An 18668-nucleotide genomic window follows, 5' to 3' on the forward strand; every position below is an offset into this window, starting at 1 on the left:
CAATTGATAAAACAAGGAGTGTACATAGAACAATATCGGACCTCTGAAAAGTATAAGCATGCATATGTACTCAGTACTTGGTTTGGGCCCCTTTTGCAGCAATTACTGCCTCAATGCGGCGTGGCATGGAAGCTATCAGCCTGTGGCACTGCTGAGGTGTTATGGAAGACCAGGATGCTTTAATAGCGGCCTTCAGCTCTTCTGCATTGTTCGGTCTCATGTCTCTCATCTTTCTCTTGGCAATGCCCCATAGATTCTCTATGGGGTTCAGGTCAGGTGGGTTTGCTGGCCAATCAAGCACAGTAATCCCATGGTCATTGAACCAGGTTTTGGTGCTTTTGGCAGTGTGGGCAGGTGCCAAGTCCTGCTGGAAAATGAAGTCAGCATCCCCATAAAGCTCATCTGTGGAAGGAAGCATGAAGTGCTCCAAAATCTCCTGGTAGACGGCTGCGATGACCCTGGACTTAATGAAGCACAGTGGACCAACACCAGCAGATGACATGGCTCTCCAAATCAACACAGACAGTGGAAACTTCACACTGGACTTCAAGCATCTTGCAGTGTGTGCCTCTCCGTTCTTCCTCCAGACTCTGGGTCCTTGGTTTCCAAATGAGATGCAAACGTTGCTCTCATCAGAAAAGAGGACTTTGGACCACTGAGCAACAGACCAGGTCTGTTTTTCTTTAGCCCAGGTAAGACGCTTCTGACCTTGTTTGTTGTTCAGGAGCGGCTTGACAAGAGGAATACGACATTTGAAGCCCATGTCCAGGATCCGTCTGTGTGTGGTGGCCCTTGATGCACTGACTCCAGCCTCAGTCCACTCCTTGTGAAAGTCCCCAACACTTTTGAATGGCCTTTTCCTGACAATCCTCTCCAGGCTGCGGTCATCCCTGCTGCTTGTGCACCTTTTTCTTCCACACTTTTCCCTTCCACATAACTTTCTATTAATGTGCTTTGATACAGCACTTTGGGAACATCCAACTTCTTTTGCAATTACCTTTTGAGGCTTTCCCTCCTTATGGAGGGTGTCAATGATGGTTTTCTGCACAACTGTCAGGTCAGCAGTCTTCCCCATGATTGTGATTCCTACTGAACCAGACTGAGAGACCATTTAAAGGCTCAGGAACCCTTTGCAGGTGTTATGGCTTAATTAGCTGATTAGAGTGGGACACTTTGAGCCTAGAATATTGCACCTTTTCACAATATTCTAATTTTCTGAGATTGTGGATTTGGGGTTTTCATGAGCTGTAAGCCATAATCATCACAATTATGACAAATCACGGCTTGAACTATCTTGCTTTGCATGTAATGAGTCTATCTCATATGTTAGTTTCCCCTTTTAAGTTGCATTACTGAAATAAATGAACTTTTGCACGATATTCTAATTTTTCGAGTTTCACCTGTAGGTAGTCCTCACTTACTGATGGTAATTGGGACTGGAAACTCTGTTTCTAAACAATGTCATAAGACTCAACATCATGTGACTGCCAATTTATGAAGGCAGTTTGAGGAGTCACAGCTGCAATCATTAGGCAAATTCCATGTTAAGGTTTCCCATGATTGCCATGTGCTACCTCCTGCTGGCTTCTACATTGGCTTCATTGCTGAGCGCCCAAATTGCAATCACGTGACCACAGGAACACTGTGAAGGCCACAACTTTGAGAACTCCTTGTAAGTGCTCATTCAATGCCATTGTAACTTTGAACAGTCACTGAACAAGTGGACATTAAATATGGACTACCGGTATAATAATTTATAGACCTTAATAGGTACACATGGTCCTAAAACCCTTGAGGAATAGTAAAAATACCTTAGGAATAGTTCTACTGTTACTCTTCAAAAGTAGTCCTACACAGAAGATGTTGTCCTGCATAAATGTAATGTAACCAGGGCAGGAATAACTGTTTTGAGATGACTGTTAATGCAGCTCATGTATTGAACACAATACACTCCCAATCATCCCCAACTTTTAAAAGTAAAGCAGAATCATATGGTCAGGGAGTGTAGTCCCTTCCAGAACAGATTGAATTACAGCCCCCAGTCTACTCCTTCAACTGACTAGAAGGAGCCCCCTTAGCTTGTCTGGATTCATTCCTATTTTTGCTATCTACTTTGTGAGGTGTTCTCACAATGAATCGTTAAAGGTGCTTCCAAGCAAAGGCATCACGCAGAGATGCAATCATATTAGCTTTATTCATGATAGATCAAAAGAAAGAAATACTTGGCATGAAAGCATTCATGCCTGCATGTGAGAGAGAAATAAAATAAAACAAGCTAGTATCACATGACTAAAAGAAGGACTAAGAGCTAGGAGAGGAGAAATGGAGACTAGAAGCTAGAAGCTAGAACTAGAACAAAGAGCAGCCCCTCGTGCAGAGGTATTTATGGGGGGGTCTTGGTCCCTCCCTGACCATAAAACACTCTCACCAATGGGGCTGTGGGTCCGAGACCCTTGGCTCATCAGTGGAAGCAAAGAAGCCTCTTTGCCTCCATCTGATGACCTTTTTGGGGAACTGCCAATGGCTGGCACTAAACATCTAACAATTCCCCTTCTTGCCAGCCAATGACAGGGACCAGTGAATGTATGTAAGGGGCGAGCAGGTGTCATAGACATGCATGAAAACATTCAGAAGGCCAAACACAAACGCTTACACAGAAGGTTGTGCCGGTCAATGGGAACAGGCTTGGTAAACAGATCAGCTATCTGGTCAGCTGTATTACAGTGCTCAACATGTATAAAACCCTCTTTCGCAAGGTGCCTGACATTTTTATAGCGTATGTCTATATGGCGAGATCTGGAGCCTACTGCATAAGCCTCCGAGATTGCAATGGCAGCTGTGTTGTCCTCTAGAATTTGGATGGGCAGAGGGGGAGATGCCCAGATGTTTGTTATCAGCTCATTGAACCAAGTCAAATCATTGGCCGTGTCTGACAGGCTGGCAAATTCAGCCTCGGCCGTGGAGCAAGAAATAAATTTTTGCTGCCTAACATTCCAATGTACTGGGCAGCCATTTAGCAATATGAGGAAACCAGAAGTGCTCCGTCTAGTTTTGGTGTCGCCAGCCCAGTCTGCGTCTGAGTAAGCGGAGAGCTGGGCCGTCTTCCCCTTCTCTGGTTCTAGCATAAGGAGGGCATCAGCTGTGCCCTTTAGGTATCTAAGCACCCTTTTAACAGCAGTCCAGTGGAATTCCTTTGGGTGTTCCACATGCCTGGACAATAGATTCACAGCTAAAGCTATGTCAGGTCTGCTCCAATTGCTGATGTATAGCAAGGAGCCAATCACAGATCTGTAAAGCGTGTTATCTGTGAACTCAGGACCGTCCTTATGGGTGTGGTTGTAAAAATCGGTTTGCATTGGGCTATGCGTAGGATTAGATTCTGTCATTTTGCATTTGGCCAGTAATTCCTCTATCTTTTCTTTTTGAGATAGAGCGAACCCCCCTTTAGTGGCCAAAATATGCACACCCAAGTACTTGTCAACCCGCCCCAAAGACTTCAGAGTAAACTTTTCTTCCAGGGCCTTGGCAAATTCATCACACCCTTTCTTGTTAGGCCCTACATATAATAGGTCGTCCACATAAACTAACACCCGTTCTGTGGTACCCTTGGAATTGCGTGTGAAAACACATTGATCTGCATGAGATGTATGGAAACCAACTCGCTCTAAACTCTTTCTAAGACAGTCATACCATAATTTCCCTGACTGCTTAAGACCATATAACCCTTTGTGAAGCAACCATGTATTTCCCCCTTCTTGCTGGTAGCCAGGTGGGGCCCTCACGTAGATCTGCCGGTCCAAGTTGGCGTGGAGGTAAGCCGTCTGGATGTTGAATTGGAAGACTTCTTCTCCCAGAGCGGCTGCAGTCACGAGGGCGGCCTTGACGCTCTCTGCCCGGACGGTTGGAGATTAAGTCTCTGAGTAGTCTTCCATATAACGCTGAGCGAAGCCCTGGGCTACCAAACGGGCCTTATACAGGTAGAGACCATTGGCAAGTGGTTTGGCCTTGTAAACCCACCTTGTGCCAATAAACTTTCCTCTCCTTTGGAGGTTGCTGGGGGGTGAAGACCTTAAGTTGTTTTAAGCTCTGCATTTCCTTCTCCATCGCGAGCTGCCATTTCTCTTGCTCTTCGATGGGCAGCTCCTGGATGTCAGAGAAGGATTTTGGGGTGACCACAACGCTGTTGACAGACGCGATGTGGCCAATGTCAATTCTCTTTGGCGGGACCCCTTTGTTGGACCGCTTTGACCTCCTTACCTTCTGCCACTCACCGCTCTTCTCTTCTGCGGGTCTCTGAGGTGTCGCTGGGGGTGAAGACGGCGTGTCTTCCTCCGTGGGACTGGACGCATCTTCATCTTGTTCCTCACTTTCGTCGGTGGCAGGGTACGAGGTCGCCTCTGGTGATGTCGCGGTCGGTGCGTCCTTGCTGGGTCGGTTGGCATATGGGCTCAGATCATTTGAGTGGATCTGAGTCCAATTGGAGTCCTCTTCGAAAGAGGCAGATTGGGAAGTCACAGGCCTGCCCCCTTCTCCCAGGAAACGATAGGCCTTGGAGCCAGGAGCATAGCCCAAGAACCTTAGTCTCTGAGAAACAGATCTCCCCTTCTTCCGCAGCTGCTTGGGGATGTGTACCCATGCATAGGAACCGAACACGCGCAAATGTGCCAGATTTGGTTTCCTACCGTGAACCAGGAAATATGGGGTCTGGTTCACAAGACTGCTCCAGGTGCGGTTTAAAGTGTAATTGGCATAATGAATTGCCTCCCCCCAGTATGATTCTGCGACATTTGCGTCCGCAATCAGACTACGCATCATGGTTTGCAGAACTCCATTTCTTTTCTCAGCTACACCATTCTGCGAGGGGGTGAACGGTGCAGTTAGAAAATGGCGGATGCCCTTACGCCTTACCCAGTCCTGGAACTTCTGAGACATGAACTCAGCCCTGCGATCGCTCTGCAATTGTGCGATCTTGGTCTTGTACTGGGTCTCTACGAAGTTGTACAGCGACTTTATGGCGTCAAAGGCTTCAGATTTCTCTGTGAGAGTATACACGTGACCGTAACGTGAAAAATCATCAACGGCAGTGAGAAAATACCTTTTCTTTCCTAGGGATGGTGTAAAAGGCCCAACCAAATCAACATGTACTAGTTGGTATGGGTATTGAGTCTTACGGGACGACACCTTTGGTATAGGGGCAGCCTTCCTCTTTGTTTTCTTGCAAATGGCACAGTCCAGAAACACGTCACAGTCCTTGAGCTGGACTCCCTCAGCAAATTCTCCCATCTTTTTAACTACAGGGAAGCTTGCATGTCCTAGCCTTCTGTGCATGAGGTGGACGCACTTATTGTGAATTGGCTTCCCCATTGACACCCTCTTGGCTCTGGTTGCTTTGAGTGGTGCTGTAGGTGCCTGCTGAGATTCAGGCTCCTTGCCCACACTGCCCTTGGAAAGCCTTGGGGCAGGTTGTGGTGCCTTGGGAGAAAAATATGGTAAGCCATTTATTATGGTAATATTTCCAATGACCCTCTGGTCCCGGGTGACATGACCTCCCCCCTTGCGAAATAAGACTTCCACTTTGTCATCGTCACACAATTTGGTGATGCTTAAAAGGTTGTTGGCTATGGAAGGGGCGTGCAAGACACCTTCAACTTTCCCAAGTCCAGGTACAGAAACAAAACCCTCCCCAACAACTGAAGCAGTATCACCGTTTGCAACCTTGACACATGAGTTAATTTTCTTTAACCTTTTAAAACCTTGACTCATATTAGTAATGTGAGAAGAAGCTCCAGAGTCCAGTAACCATAAGTCAGTGGAGCTATCAGCCTTTGTTGTGGGGGTGAGGGAACAAGTAGGCAGAAAATTTCCTTTGCCCCTGCCATGCCCCCTTACTTGCCCCTTGCCTCTTACTTGATTGGGACCACGTTTAGGGGCTTGATGTTGATGGGGGCAGTCTTTCTTGAGGTGTTCCTCAGAGCCACAGATGAAACATTTAAGCAGAGCATTACTTTGCTCTGAGTTGTGGCGCCCCCTTCTGGCTTGCTGAGTGGTGACTCTAGCGTATTCTCCGGCATTTCTCCTTCTCTGATCCTCTTAGATCAGTCTCCCTGTGAGGTAGGACAGATTTAAGTCTTCCCTCTTGACCGCTTCGAGTGAAACAATGAAATTGCTCCAACTCCTGTCTAGGGAAGTAAAAATTATGGAGAGCATGTTCACATCAGACACAGGAAAATCTCTGGAAATCAATTCTGCCCTGAGTGCCTTTAATTTTGCAAGATGTTCAGGCATGCTGGCACCAAATTTCAGTTTGGTTGTATAAAGCTCAGTTGTGTATCTGGTGATGGAATCAATGGTATCGCTGTTGAATAATTTGTATAACAGTTCCCAGACCTGAGCAGCTCTGAGACCAGCTGGGATGCTAGGGAACAAGTTATTGTCCAGAGAACTGAGTAGAGCAGAATAAGCCTGCAAGTGTCGCAGCTCTTCTTGACGTCCCCATGGGGGAGGGGGTGGTTTTCGAACCATTTGTAGAATCCCATTCTTTAAGAGATATAGCTGTATATCTTTACTCCAACTGCTGTAATTTTCTCCCCCCAGTTGCAGTTTTTTTTTTTTTAATTGAAAAGTTTTATAAAATACAATTTTCCTTTAAAAAAAACCCCCTTCCCCCTCCCTCCTCCCCTCCCTACCTCCCCCCTATCTCCCCCCCTCCCCCTCCCCCTCCTCCCTCCCCTACCTCCCCCCCTCCACTTCCCCTCCTCCCCCCTCCCCCCCCCACTTCCCAGAGCAAAATACAAGGTATATATCTAAAAGGCAATCATAAACAATCATATACTAACAATTATAAACTCTAAAATCCATCACTCTCTAGCTTGTATATAGTAAACCAATCCTTAATAATACTAAATATATATAAAAAACTAAAATAAAAGAAAACTAGCATCATTCCCATCTATGTTCTTCCACAATTCACTATTACCTTAACATATTCTCATTTGCACATTAATAAATAGTTCTTACACAAATTAACCCACATTAACCCACAAAACTTTCTTCCTCTTCCTCTGTAGTAAGTTGTCCATTAATTCCAAATTAAAAAAAAAAAAATCTATTACCATACATAGCATCCCAAAACTTTTTTTTTTTTAAAAAAAAAACACAACTACCACTTAACTATAAATATTTTGTGGAAGTTCCATAGATTTCTACTGGTCTTATTTTTTTTTCTTTTTTGAGCGTTTTAAGGCAGCACGCGTCACCCTCTGTTCTCTAAGATCATCCAAAAGAGTTGCAGCTTGAACTCCTCCTGTACCCTTCTCGTCTATCTGTGCATCTTCATCCTCTTGATGTTCTCCTTCTCCAGATCCCTCTGCAGCTTCCAGAAGTGTTGATGGGGTTACTTCCAAGACATTATTATAAAAATCATGCGCTTGCTTCACATTACTCAAACAGTATCTTTTGCCATCATACATGAAGCTCAACCCAACTGGGATCTCCCATCTGAACCTTATATCTCTTTGCTTGAGCTCTTGCACAAGAAATATAAAATCCTTCCTTCTCTTTAAAATCTTTGGAGGAATTTCTTTTAAAACCAAAACTTGTTGACCAGCAATCACAACTTTGGTATCGTAGGCAGCTTGTATAACTTCATCTCTAATTTCCCTTTTTACAAAATAAACCACCACATCTCTAGGCAACTTTCTCTGTTTAGCAATCCACGAATTCACACGGAACACTTTGTCCATACCTTGTTTTAATTCAGATGCTGGATGGTTCAATACTCCCTCAAAAGCCTCAGAAACCAGCTGCTTTAAATCTTCCTTAATATCCTCTTTTAGGCCTCTAATTCTCACAGCAAACTGCATCTGGTAAAATTGGGCCAAGCTCTGTTCACTGTCAATTTTGTCTTTTAAATCTTCAATTTCCAATACTTTTGCTTCTAATAAAGCATTCTTTTGAATCAAGTCTTGCACTTGATCATCCAGCACCTCCACACATTTAGCAACTTTTTGCACTGAGGACAAAATGTCTACCTTCATTTCTCTAAGTTTCTGTTCCATCCTTTCTTCCATTCTCTGCTCCAATTTCTCCAATTTCTCCTCCATCTGTAGAAATTTAACACCCATTGACTCCAAAATTAACTGGGTATGTTTTTCAAGATCCTTCGATGTCAATACATCAGGAGAATGCAACGCCTGCAGCAATGATTGTTGTTGCACCGGAGAATTTCCAGCACTCCGAAAAGTTCTAGGGGGAGGTTTAGCCGCCATCTTTTACTTACAATTGTGACGCACTTTCACTTTAAATTTTAAACAAAGTCCATCAAGCTTGAGAGTAAAATAAAATCTTCTTCATCTCTTCATCTTTCCCTCTTGTACTGCTCTGCCTGCTCTTTCCCTTTCATAGTCTCTCCTTCAAGCAGGGATGGTCGCAGACGCCTGGCTCTGCTCCATAAAGTCCGGAGCAGAGACGCTGGTCAGCTGGGAGCAGCCCAGGCTACGGGGGAGTTCAATCCTTCGGCCGCCCAAGCTCCAAGCTCAGGCGGCCCCGGAGAACTCAACCCCCACCTGGGGGCTCACCCCCTCCTCTTCTCCCGAGGAGGGGGCTTCAGATTCGCCCGAACAGCTGATCGGCGCTGTTTCGGGCGAAAAAGCACCAGCTGAGCCGCGGGCAGCCCGGGAAGGCTCCCTCCGTCGCCGCGGAGCCACCGGAAGTCCCCCAGTTGCAGTTTTTTAAAATCTCTAGGAAGATCTGTGGCTAGAAACTCAGACCCATATTCAAAAAAATCTGACACATCCATTGATGTAAAAGGGAGCGGAAAAATGGTTGTTCCTGAAGTGGTTCCTTCAGTGAAAGGGGGCCCTCTAGTGGTCGAGGAGGGAATCCTTTCTTGATTATTTAGTATCTCCAGATGGGCGTGCCCGGAAACCATGTGATCCGGGGGAGGGCGTTGTTCAGGGTTTCTCCCTTCTTCCCATGAGGCATTGGGGGGGCGGAGCCCAGATTTACCAGCTCGGACTTGCTTCAATGGATCCTCCCGAGAATTAAAGCCACATGGATTTTTATCATTGCCTGTTTTGCCCTGAGGAGCCCATTGCTGGTCCTGAAGACCTGAAGAGAAGGTGGGAGGCCGCAGGGGTTGATTGTTGGGAGGCTGCAGGCTGGATTTCCCCCGGCAGTTGGGCCCTGGGGAGAGGATGGGAGGCCTTGGGGGGGGTGGGCACCCCCGACGTCTGTTTGGCCGCTGTCTTGCTGGCCTCTAAGGCAGTGGCCAGGGCTTGCATTGCTATCTGGAGAGCCGTTGTAACAGTTTTGGCTGGACAGACATCATTGTCATCATAGCATTTTAGGCTTTGTGGCGGGGAGAACTCAGGATTTTGCATGCTGTCTTGGCCGGAAGCCAGGGATTGCATGTTATTTCTGCTGTATGCCAGGGACTGCTGGCTATTTTGGTTGGATGCCAGGGACTGCTGGCTTTCCAGACTTAAAAGAATCAAGTCTTTGTTAGATTTAGTGGGGGCCGCCATCTTGTTTCCTGTGCCAGACCACGTGGGCGGAGCCATCTTGTTTCCGCTTGCCCCAGGAAGCTGTAGCTCACGGCTGGGTGGGGGGGTTTGCGCCAAAAGCCCTGGGGTCCCGGGGTCACTAAGGGTGGCAGGTGCCATATTTGGAGGCCTCGTGGCCATTAGGGAAAGGCTCACCAGGGTTTCTGAGGCTTCCTGCGGGGTTTCCCGGGCCGCCCCCCCTTTCCCCTGCATTGCAAAGATCTCTTTAAGCAGCTCTTCACGTTCCTGTGCAGTCAGCTTACTCACGCGGCGTTTGGTTTCAGCCAGGTCCGTCTCTGCAGCATCTGAGCAGTCTTGGACAGTCTGCAAACCTTGTATGCTCTCCTCTGTGGCGTTCAGTTGTAGAGAGGCATGTGAAGGGGTCCTGGACGCTCTGTTGGATCCTCTGACGGAATGAAGGTCATTTGCGCTCTCATCTGCAGCTGAGGTTGCTTCAGGGACTGAAGTCTTGGATGTAGGCAGGGAGGCTGTCTTCGATCGATGACTCCTAGTCACGATAGTAGAAGTCCTGCCATCTGTTATAAATGGATTGGAGCCGGGTCTTCCAGACATCTTGTTGGCTAGTTCCTGGCTGGCTTGGAAGCTTTCCTTTAAACCATCCTCTGGCTACCAACTTGTGAGGTGTTCTCACAATGAATCGTTAAAGGTGCTTCCAAGCAAAGGCATCACGCAGAGATGCAATCATATTAGCTTTATTCATGATAGATCAAAAGAAAGAAATACTTGGCATGAAAGCATTCATGCCTGCATGTGAGAGAGAAATAAAATAAAACAAGCTAGTATCACATGACTAAAAGAAGGACTAAGAGCTAGGAGAGGAGAAATGGACACTAGAAGCTAGAAGCTAGAACTAGAACAAAGAGCAGCCCCTCGTGCAGAGGTATTTATGGGGGGGTCTTGGTCCCTCCCTGACCATAAAACACTCTCACCAATGGGGCTGTGGGTCCGAGACCCTTGGCTCATCAGTGGAAGCAAAGAAGCCTCTTTGCCTCCATCTGATGACCTTTTTGGGGAACTGCCAATGGCTGGCACTAAACATCTAACATACTTTAGATCATCCAGTCTCTGGTAACTATTCATTTAGAATGATGCTGGGAATTCCTTTTCAAGGTATTTTAAAATAAAACCTCCTTGAGACTGGCCTATACAGTCATGTGAAAAAGAAAGTACACCCTCTGAGTTCTATGGTTTTATGTATCAGGACCTAGTAAAAACATCTGGTCCTTAGTAGTTCTTAAAAGTAGGTAAATACAAACTCAGATGATCAACAACTACACCATGTCATCATTTATTTTACAAAAAGAAAGCCAAAATGGAGAAGCCATGTGTGAAAAAGTACACCTTATTATTCAATAGCTTGTAGAATCACCTTTAGCAGCAGTAAATTGAATTAGCGTTTTCTGTATGACTTTAAGATAAGATAAGCTTTATTGTCATTTTTTTTTTACTGTGGGCACAATGGCACACATCAAAAATGAAATTTAGTTGCCTGCTCTTGAACACATACATGACACACACCTAACATACTATACACAACATATGTATAGACCCACACCCCTACATATACATAACAAATATTAAACACTGTCCATCTTGAATATATAAAACAGAAGGAGGAAGCTTGAGAGTTCACAAGGTTAATGCTGTATGGAATGAAACTATGGCTGAATCTGGATGTTCTGCTACGGATACCATGAAGCCTCTTCCCAGAAGGTAACAAGGAATACAGGTCGTGAAGAGGATGTGTAGTGTCCCAGACAATCTTGCGGACCCTGCTTAAGCAACGCTTCTGTGCTATGTCCTGGATGGGAGGGAGGGAACTGCTAATGATCTTTTTGGCCATCCTCACCACACTCTGCAGCACCTTCCTGTCTGAAGCAGTGATGCTTCCAAACCAGACTGTGATGCTGTATGACAGGATGCTCTCGATCATCCCCCTGTAGAAAGTGGTAAGGATATGAGAAGGAAGATGTGCTTTTCTCATGCGACGCAGAAAATGCAGGCGCTGCTGTGCCCGCTTCACTAGTGTCTCGCTGTTGAGTGATCAAGCCAGCCTACTTGTTAGCTGCACACCCAGGAATTTGATGCTGGTAACCATCTCCACAGGGGAACCATTAATGCACAGAGAAGTGTGGCTGTGCCTGCCTTTTCCGAAATCGGCAATGATTTCTTTGGTTTTTCTGGTATTTAAAACTAGGCTGTTTTCCTTACACCAGTTCTCCAACCCCTCAACCTCTTTGCAGTAAGCGCCCTCATTGTCATCATGAATAAGGCCCACTACTGTTATATCATCTGCGAACTATCAGTCTCTCACATCATTGTGGAGGAATTTTGGCCCACTTGTCTTTACAACATTGCTTCAGTTCATTAAGGTTTGTGAGCATTTGTTTATACACAGCGCTCTTGAGGTCCTGCCCACAGCATTTCAATCAGGTTGAGGTCTGGAATTTGACTGGGCCATTGCAACACCTTGATTCTTTTCTTTTTCAGTCATTCTGTTGTAGATTTGCTGGTGTGCTTGGGATTATTGTCCTGTTGCTTGACCCAATGTCGGCCAAGCTTTAGCTGTCAGACAGATGGCCTCACATTTGGCTCTAGAATACTTTGGTATACAGAGGACTTCATGGTTGACTCAATGACTGCAAGGTACCCAGGTCCTGTGCCTGCAAAACAAGTCCAAATCATCACCCCTCCACTACTGTGCTTGATGGTTGGTATGAAATGTTTGTGCTGATATGCTGTATTTGGTTTTTGCCAAACATGACACTGCATTATGACCAAACATCTCCAGTTTGGTCTCATCTGTCCAAAGGACAATGTTCTCTAGAAGTCTTGTGATTTGTTCAGATGCAACTTTGCAAACCTAAGCGCTGCTGCCATGTTCTTTTTAGAGAGAAGAGGCTTTCTCCTGGCAACCATTCCAAACAAACCAACTTGTTCAGACTTTTTCTAATTGTACTGTCATGAACTTCAGCATTTATCATGCCAAGTGAGACCTGTAGAGTCTGATATGTAACTCTTGGATTTTTTGCAATTTCTCGTGAGCATTGCATGGCCTAACCTTGGGGTGAATTTGCTGGGACGTCCACTCCTGAGAAGATTGGCAACTGTCTTGTATGTTTTCCACTTGTGAATAATCTTCCTCACTGTAGAATAATGGACTTTAAATTGTTTGTAAATGGCCTTATAACCCTTCCCACATTGATGGGCAGCAACAATTTGCTTCTCTTAAGGTCACTGCTGATGTCTTTACCCTTTGGCATAGTGTTAACACACACCTGAATGCTGGAGACCAGCAAACTCCTAAAACTTCAGCTTTTATACAGGTAGTCACACTTCCTGATGATCAGTTGATCAAGGGCACTTGATTAGCAGCACCTGATGTAGTTCCCATTTTCAAAAAAGGGAAAAAAATAGATCCAGGAAACTACAGACCTATCAGCCTGACCTCAATACCTGGGAAGATTCTGGAAAAGATAATCAAACAACAAATCAGCGAACACCTTGATGCAAACAAAGTCATCACTCTAGGAGCTTGAATGCCCAAGATGGCGGACGTGCTAGGCTGAGCTCTGTGAGCTCCAGCTGTTAGGCGTCCCCTAGGAGCCCCTCAGAGGTGCCCTTTGTGCCCTCTGTGTTGTGGGGTTAGGAGCAGCAGACAATGGGGCTTTCGGCTGTCGGTTTGCTGTTCTTGGCGGCGGCGACTGTTTTCGGGCCGATTTCGGCGGCGGCGGCGTTCTTGGGCCATTTTCGGGCCGTTTTTGGTGATGGTGGCGTTTTCGAGCTGTTTTCGGACCGTTTTTGGCGGCGGCGTTCTTGGCGGCGGTGCCGTTCTCGGCGGCGGTGTTTCTCCGGCAGTGGCAGCGGTTCTGGCGGCGGCGCGGCCCTCCGTTCGCTCCAGTCCTTTGTTTGCTCCGTTTGCTCCAGGAGGCTCGGCGTCCTCAGCGGCGGTGGCAGCCCTCGGAGGGGCTTCGGGTGAGCCGGTGAAGCCCAGTGAAGCCCGGTGAAGCCCAGCAGTGTTTGGTCGGACCGGAGGAGCCCGGAAGAGCTGCGCTCTGTGTGGCACCTATCAGCAGCTTATTGGTGCCGATGGAGCCCGGCGGGGCCTGGAAGAGTCTAGAAGGACTGGAGGAGCCGCGCTCTGGAAGGCCGCGCTCTGGAAGGCCCCAACCAGTTGATGTTTGGGGGCCCATGGAGTTGCAGCTGGGAACAACGCCTGGAATGGTGGAGCGGCGGAGGAATTGCGGCGGCGTCTGGAGCGGCTGGTGTGGAGGTGAGCTGGAGTGCTGTGGCCGCTCAGACGTGGAGACCTGCAGCCCAGTGGCGGAGTGTGGCCGGTCTGTGTCGCGGACGGTTAGGCGATACAGACTATTTCTATGTCGCTCATACCCTGGGAGACCGGTGGAATGGAATTTGCGGCCTAGCAGAAGATCGGCGGGGATTTTGGTTTCTTCCCCTGTTTGCCCACTTATTGCCTGACCCTCTCCTCCCACGGAGAAGACCATTAGCAGCCGGGATTTTGCTACCGTAGTTTCTGGCGTATAAGACTACTTTTTAACCCAGGAAAATCTTCTCAAAAGTTAGGGGTCGTCTTATACGCCGGGTGCTGAAAATTTAGGGACAGGGCTGGCTGGAAAACCTGGAGCGGATCTCCCATTTAGTCTGCGCAGGGAAAGCGGGACCAATTGGAGAAGAAGCTGCAGTCTGTGATTTTTTACAGGCTGGGGTCTGGGCGTCTTTTCTTGAAGAGCAGCTGTAGTATATCCCAACTTGAAAGGCAGGTGGGGAAGGCAGCAGCCAGAGCAGCGGCTTAGCTCTAAGGACACATTTGACTCAGGAACTGGGCGGGCTGGCTGGAAAACCTGGAGCGGATCTCCCATTTGGTCTTTTTTTTTTTAAATCCAATTTATATCCTGCCCTTCTCCGAAGACTCAGGATGGCTTACAATTTAAAGCACAAATCAATGTGCTTAGCAATAGCCTTCATTCTGTGTATATGCCTGTTTATTAGGGCTTTCGCCCCCCCCCCAGCAGCATTATTACAAAGTCAGCTTATTGCCCCCAACAATCTGGGTCCTCATTTTACCTACCTTGGAAGGATGGAAATCTGAGTCAACCTTGAGCCTGGTGGGATGCGAACCTGCACTAATTGCAGGCAGCTTGTGTTACTTAAGGCTCTGCACAGGGAAAGCTTTAGAGTGAATTAGGAAAAGTGAAAAAGTGAATTAGGTAAATAGGGAATGGTTGCTGGAATCAGGGGCTGCCACAAAGAAGAGGGAGTCAAGCTATTCTCCAAAGCACCTGAAAGCAGGACAAGAAGTAATGGATGCAAACTAATCAAGGAGAGAAGCAACCTAGAACTAAGGAGAAACTTCCTGACAGTTAGAACAATTAACCAGTGGAACAACCTGCCTCCAGAAGTGGTGAATGCTCCAACACTTGTTCGCCCTCAGGGGTGCCCCCCCTTCCTGGGTGCGACCCGCCTTTCTTTCCACTTCTAATCTTGATGAAGGGCCCGATTGTTGGGACCCTGAGAGATGGCTGGGCAGGGGCAGGGGCGACTGGTACAAATTTAGTAAGAGGCCCCTGGTTAGTTTTTTAGTCAAATTTTTTGTGGGGTTAGGGAGGGGGGGTGGGAATCTTTCGTGGTTGTTTGGAAATGGGGGGTAGTCCATCAACCGTTGTTCAGGCCAGGTCCAGGATTGATCGCGTAGGGGGGGAGCGGGGGTCGGTTGCCTCCAGAGCTCTGGAGCGGGTCGTGGGATTACCTATTCCCACGACGTTAGGGAATGGCAGCAGGTGTACGAACAGAGGGCCGTATTGACATCCGGGAGGGCATCTCCGCTATTTAGAAGCGGTGAGGCGCTCCGACCCTCTGCTTTCGCCCTGAGGTCCCGGGAGCGAGGATGTGCAGCCACCTGAGCTCCGGCTGGTGTACTTGAATGCCAGGTCCATTGTTAATAAGGCTCCTCTCGTCCGGGATCTGGTTGAGGGTGAGCATGCGGACCTGGCTTGCATCACGGAAACTTGGCTGGGCCCAGAGGGTGGTATCCCTCTGGTTGATCTTTGCCCACCAGGTTTCCGGGTGCTACACCGGCCTCGGGCTCAGGGTAGGGGCGGGGGAGTGGCGGTAGTTATGAGGGAGACCTTGTGTCCGCAGGAGGCCACCGTTCTCCAGATAGTCGGGTGTGAGTCTCTCCTCCTGAGATGTGGTCCTAGGGCGCAGTTGGGCTTGCTGCTGGTGTACCTTTCGCCTAGTCGCGCAGCAGCAGCCCTGCCTGAGCTTCTTGACATCCTCTCGGGGTTGGTGATTGAGTTCCCCAAACTTATAGTTTTGGGTGACTTCAATCTACCATTCCTGGGAGGATCATCTGAGTTAGCTCGGGAGTTCATGGCTTCCATGACGGCCATGGACCTGACGCAAGTAATTCATGGACCGACTCATGTGGGAGGCCACACCCTTGACTTGGTTTTTCTATCTGGACGGTGGTTAGATGATCTTGGTGGGGGCTCCCCAATTGTTATGCCCCTGTCATGGACCGATCATCATCTCCTGCGGCTGGTCTTCCGTTTTGCCACTCCCCGCCGTGGGTGTGTGGAACCAACTAGATGGTTCCGCCCCAGGTGCTTAATGGACCCTGAGAGGTTCCAGGCAGCGCTGGGGTCCCCACCTGCCCCCTTTGCTCACAACTCGGCGGATGCCTTAGCGGAAGCCTGGGAAAGGGCAGCCACGGAGGCACTTGACCGAGTTGTACCCTTGCAGCCCCTGACCCGCTGCAGATCCCAGCGGGCTCCATGGTTTTCCGTGGAGCTCCGGGAGATGAACCGTCGGAGACGGGGCCTAGAGAGCTGTTGGAGATCCAGCCGATCCGAATCCGACCGATTGCGACTAAGAACCTATATTGGGTCTTATCTCGCAGCGATAAGAGCGGCGAGGTCTAATCACTTCGCTACCCTTATCGCGTCCGCAGATAATCGCCCGGCCGCCCTGTTTAGGGTGACCCGCTCCCTCCTTAATCAGGAGGTGAGGGAGGAACCCTTGCAGGGTCGTGCCGAGGAGTTTAACCAACATCTGTTGGACAAAATCGCTCGGATTCGGACCGGTCTGGACTCTGACTGGGCAGAGTCTGACGATCAGGACACGGGTGGTCTTGTCAATATTACCTGGGAGGAGTTTGATTCTGTGACTCCGAAGGAAGTGGACAGGATTATGGGGAGGCTGAGCTCCACCACATGTTTATTGGACCCATGCCCTTCCTGGCTGGTTTATGCGGCTCAGGAGGGGACACGAGGCTGGTTCAAGGCGGTTATATCTGCATCTTTGAGTGAGGGTAGTTTCCCCGCCGTCTTTTATATGTTTGCCCTGTTCACCGCCCTGAGTCCTTCGGGAGAAGGGCGGTATACAAATAAAATTATTATTATTATTATTATCAAAGTCAACATGGGTTTGTCAAAAACAGATCATGCCAGACAAATCTTATTACATTCTTTGACCAAGTGACAAAACTAGTGGACCAGAGGAATGCTGTAGATATAATTTACTTGGACTTCAGTAAGGCATTTGATAAAGTAGATCACAACCTACTACTTGATAAGATAGAAAAATGTGGGTTAGATAGCATTACCACCAGATGGATTCGTAGCTGGCTGACAGGCCGTACTCAGCGTGTGGTCCTCAATGGAACCGCATCTACATGGAAGGAAGTGTGTAGTGGGGTGCCCCAGGGCTCTGTTCTGGGCCCAGTGCTCTTCAATATCTTCATTAACGATTTGGATGAGGGGATAGATGGGGAACTCATCAAATTTGCAGACGACACCAAGCTGGCAGGCATAGCCAATACTCCAGAAGATAGGCTTAAGATACAGAAGGATCTGGACAGACTCAAACACTGGGCACTATCTAACAAAATGAAATTCAATGGTGAAAAAAGTAAGGTTCTACATTTAGGCAGGAAAAATCAAATGCATAGGTATAGTATAGGTGGTACCTTGCTCAATAGTAGTAACTGTGAGAGGGATCTCGGAGTCTTAGTAGACAATCACTTCAATATGAGCCAGCAGTGTGCTGCAGCTGCCAAAAAAGCCAACACAGTGCTAGGCTGCATTAACAGAGGGATAGAATCAAGATCAAGTGAAGTACTAATACCACTTTACAATGCTTTGGTAAGGCCACACCTGGAATACTGCATCCAGTTTTGGTCACCACGATGTAAAAAAGATGTCGAGACTCTAGAAAGGGTACAGAGAAGAGCAACAAAGATGATTAGGGGGCTAGAGGCTAAAACATATAGGGAACGGTTGCTGGAATTGGGTATGTGTAGTTTAATGAAGAGAAGGGTGAGGGGTGACATGATAGCAGTGTTCCAATATCTCAGGGGCTACCACAAAGAAGAGGGAGTCAAGCTATTCTCCAAAGCACCTGAAAGCAGGACAAGAAGCAACGGATGGAAACTAGTCAAGGAGAGAAGCAACCTAGAACTAAGGAGAAACTTCCTGACAGTTAGAACAATTAACCAGTGGAACAACCTGCCTCCAGAGGTGGTGAATGCTCCAACACTGGAGGTTTTTAAGAAGAGACTGGACAGCCATTTGCCTGAAATTGTATAAGCTTTCCTGCCTGAGCAGGGGGTTGGACTAGATGACCTCCAAGGTCCCTTCCAACTTTATTATTATTATTATTACTTAGCCTTTTCATACCTATGGAAGCAGTAAGGGTGCACTTAGTTTTTCACACATGGCTTCTCCATGATGATGACATGGTGTAATATGTCATGTATTGTTGTTCATCTGAGGTAGTATTTACCTACTTTTAAGAACTGCTAAGTACCAGGTGCTTTTTACTATGTCCTGATATGTGAAACCATAGAACTCAAAGAGGGTGTACTTTCTTTTTCACATGACTGTCATTTTATAGTTATTTGTCCTAGTTATTAACATTATTCATTGTAAAATTAATTGTAATTTCATAGGGTTGTTTTGCATTTTAAACCTGTACTCTGTAATTTTACTTTTACCTTATTCCATCAATATGACTTTTTTTCTATTTTAGCATAATTGTTATGTTATTATGTTCTATGCTGGTCTATGGCTAAAATAAAATTGATTG

At 47.3% G+C, this 18668-nt stretch overlaps 1 protein-coding gene across 1 annotated transcript in view; it reads left to right on the forward strand.

The window, feature by feature from the left end:
* The window catches only part of LOC310648218 (DNA topoisomerase 2-beta-like), a gene marked incomplete at both ends in the record, with an annotated part of 347379 nt that overhangs the window by 130800 nt on the left and 197911 nt on the right, over positions 1–18668 (forward strand).

The sequence above is a fragment of the Vipera ursinii genome (assembly GCF_947247035.1).
Source record: "Vipera ursinii genome assembly, chromosome: W".
Taxonomy (NCBI): Eukaryota; Metazoa; Chordata; class Lepidosauria; order Squamata; family Viperidae; genus Vipera; species Vipera ursinii.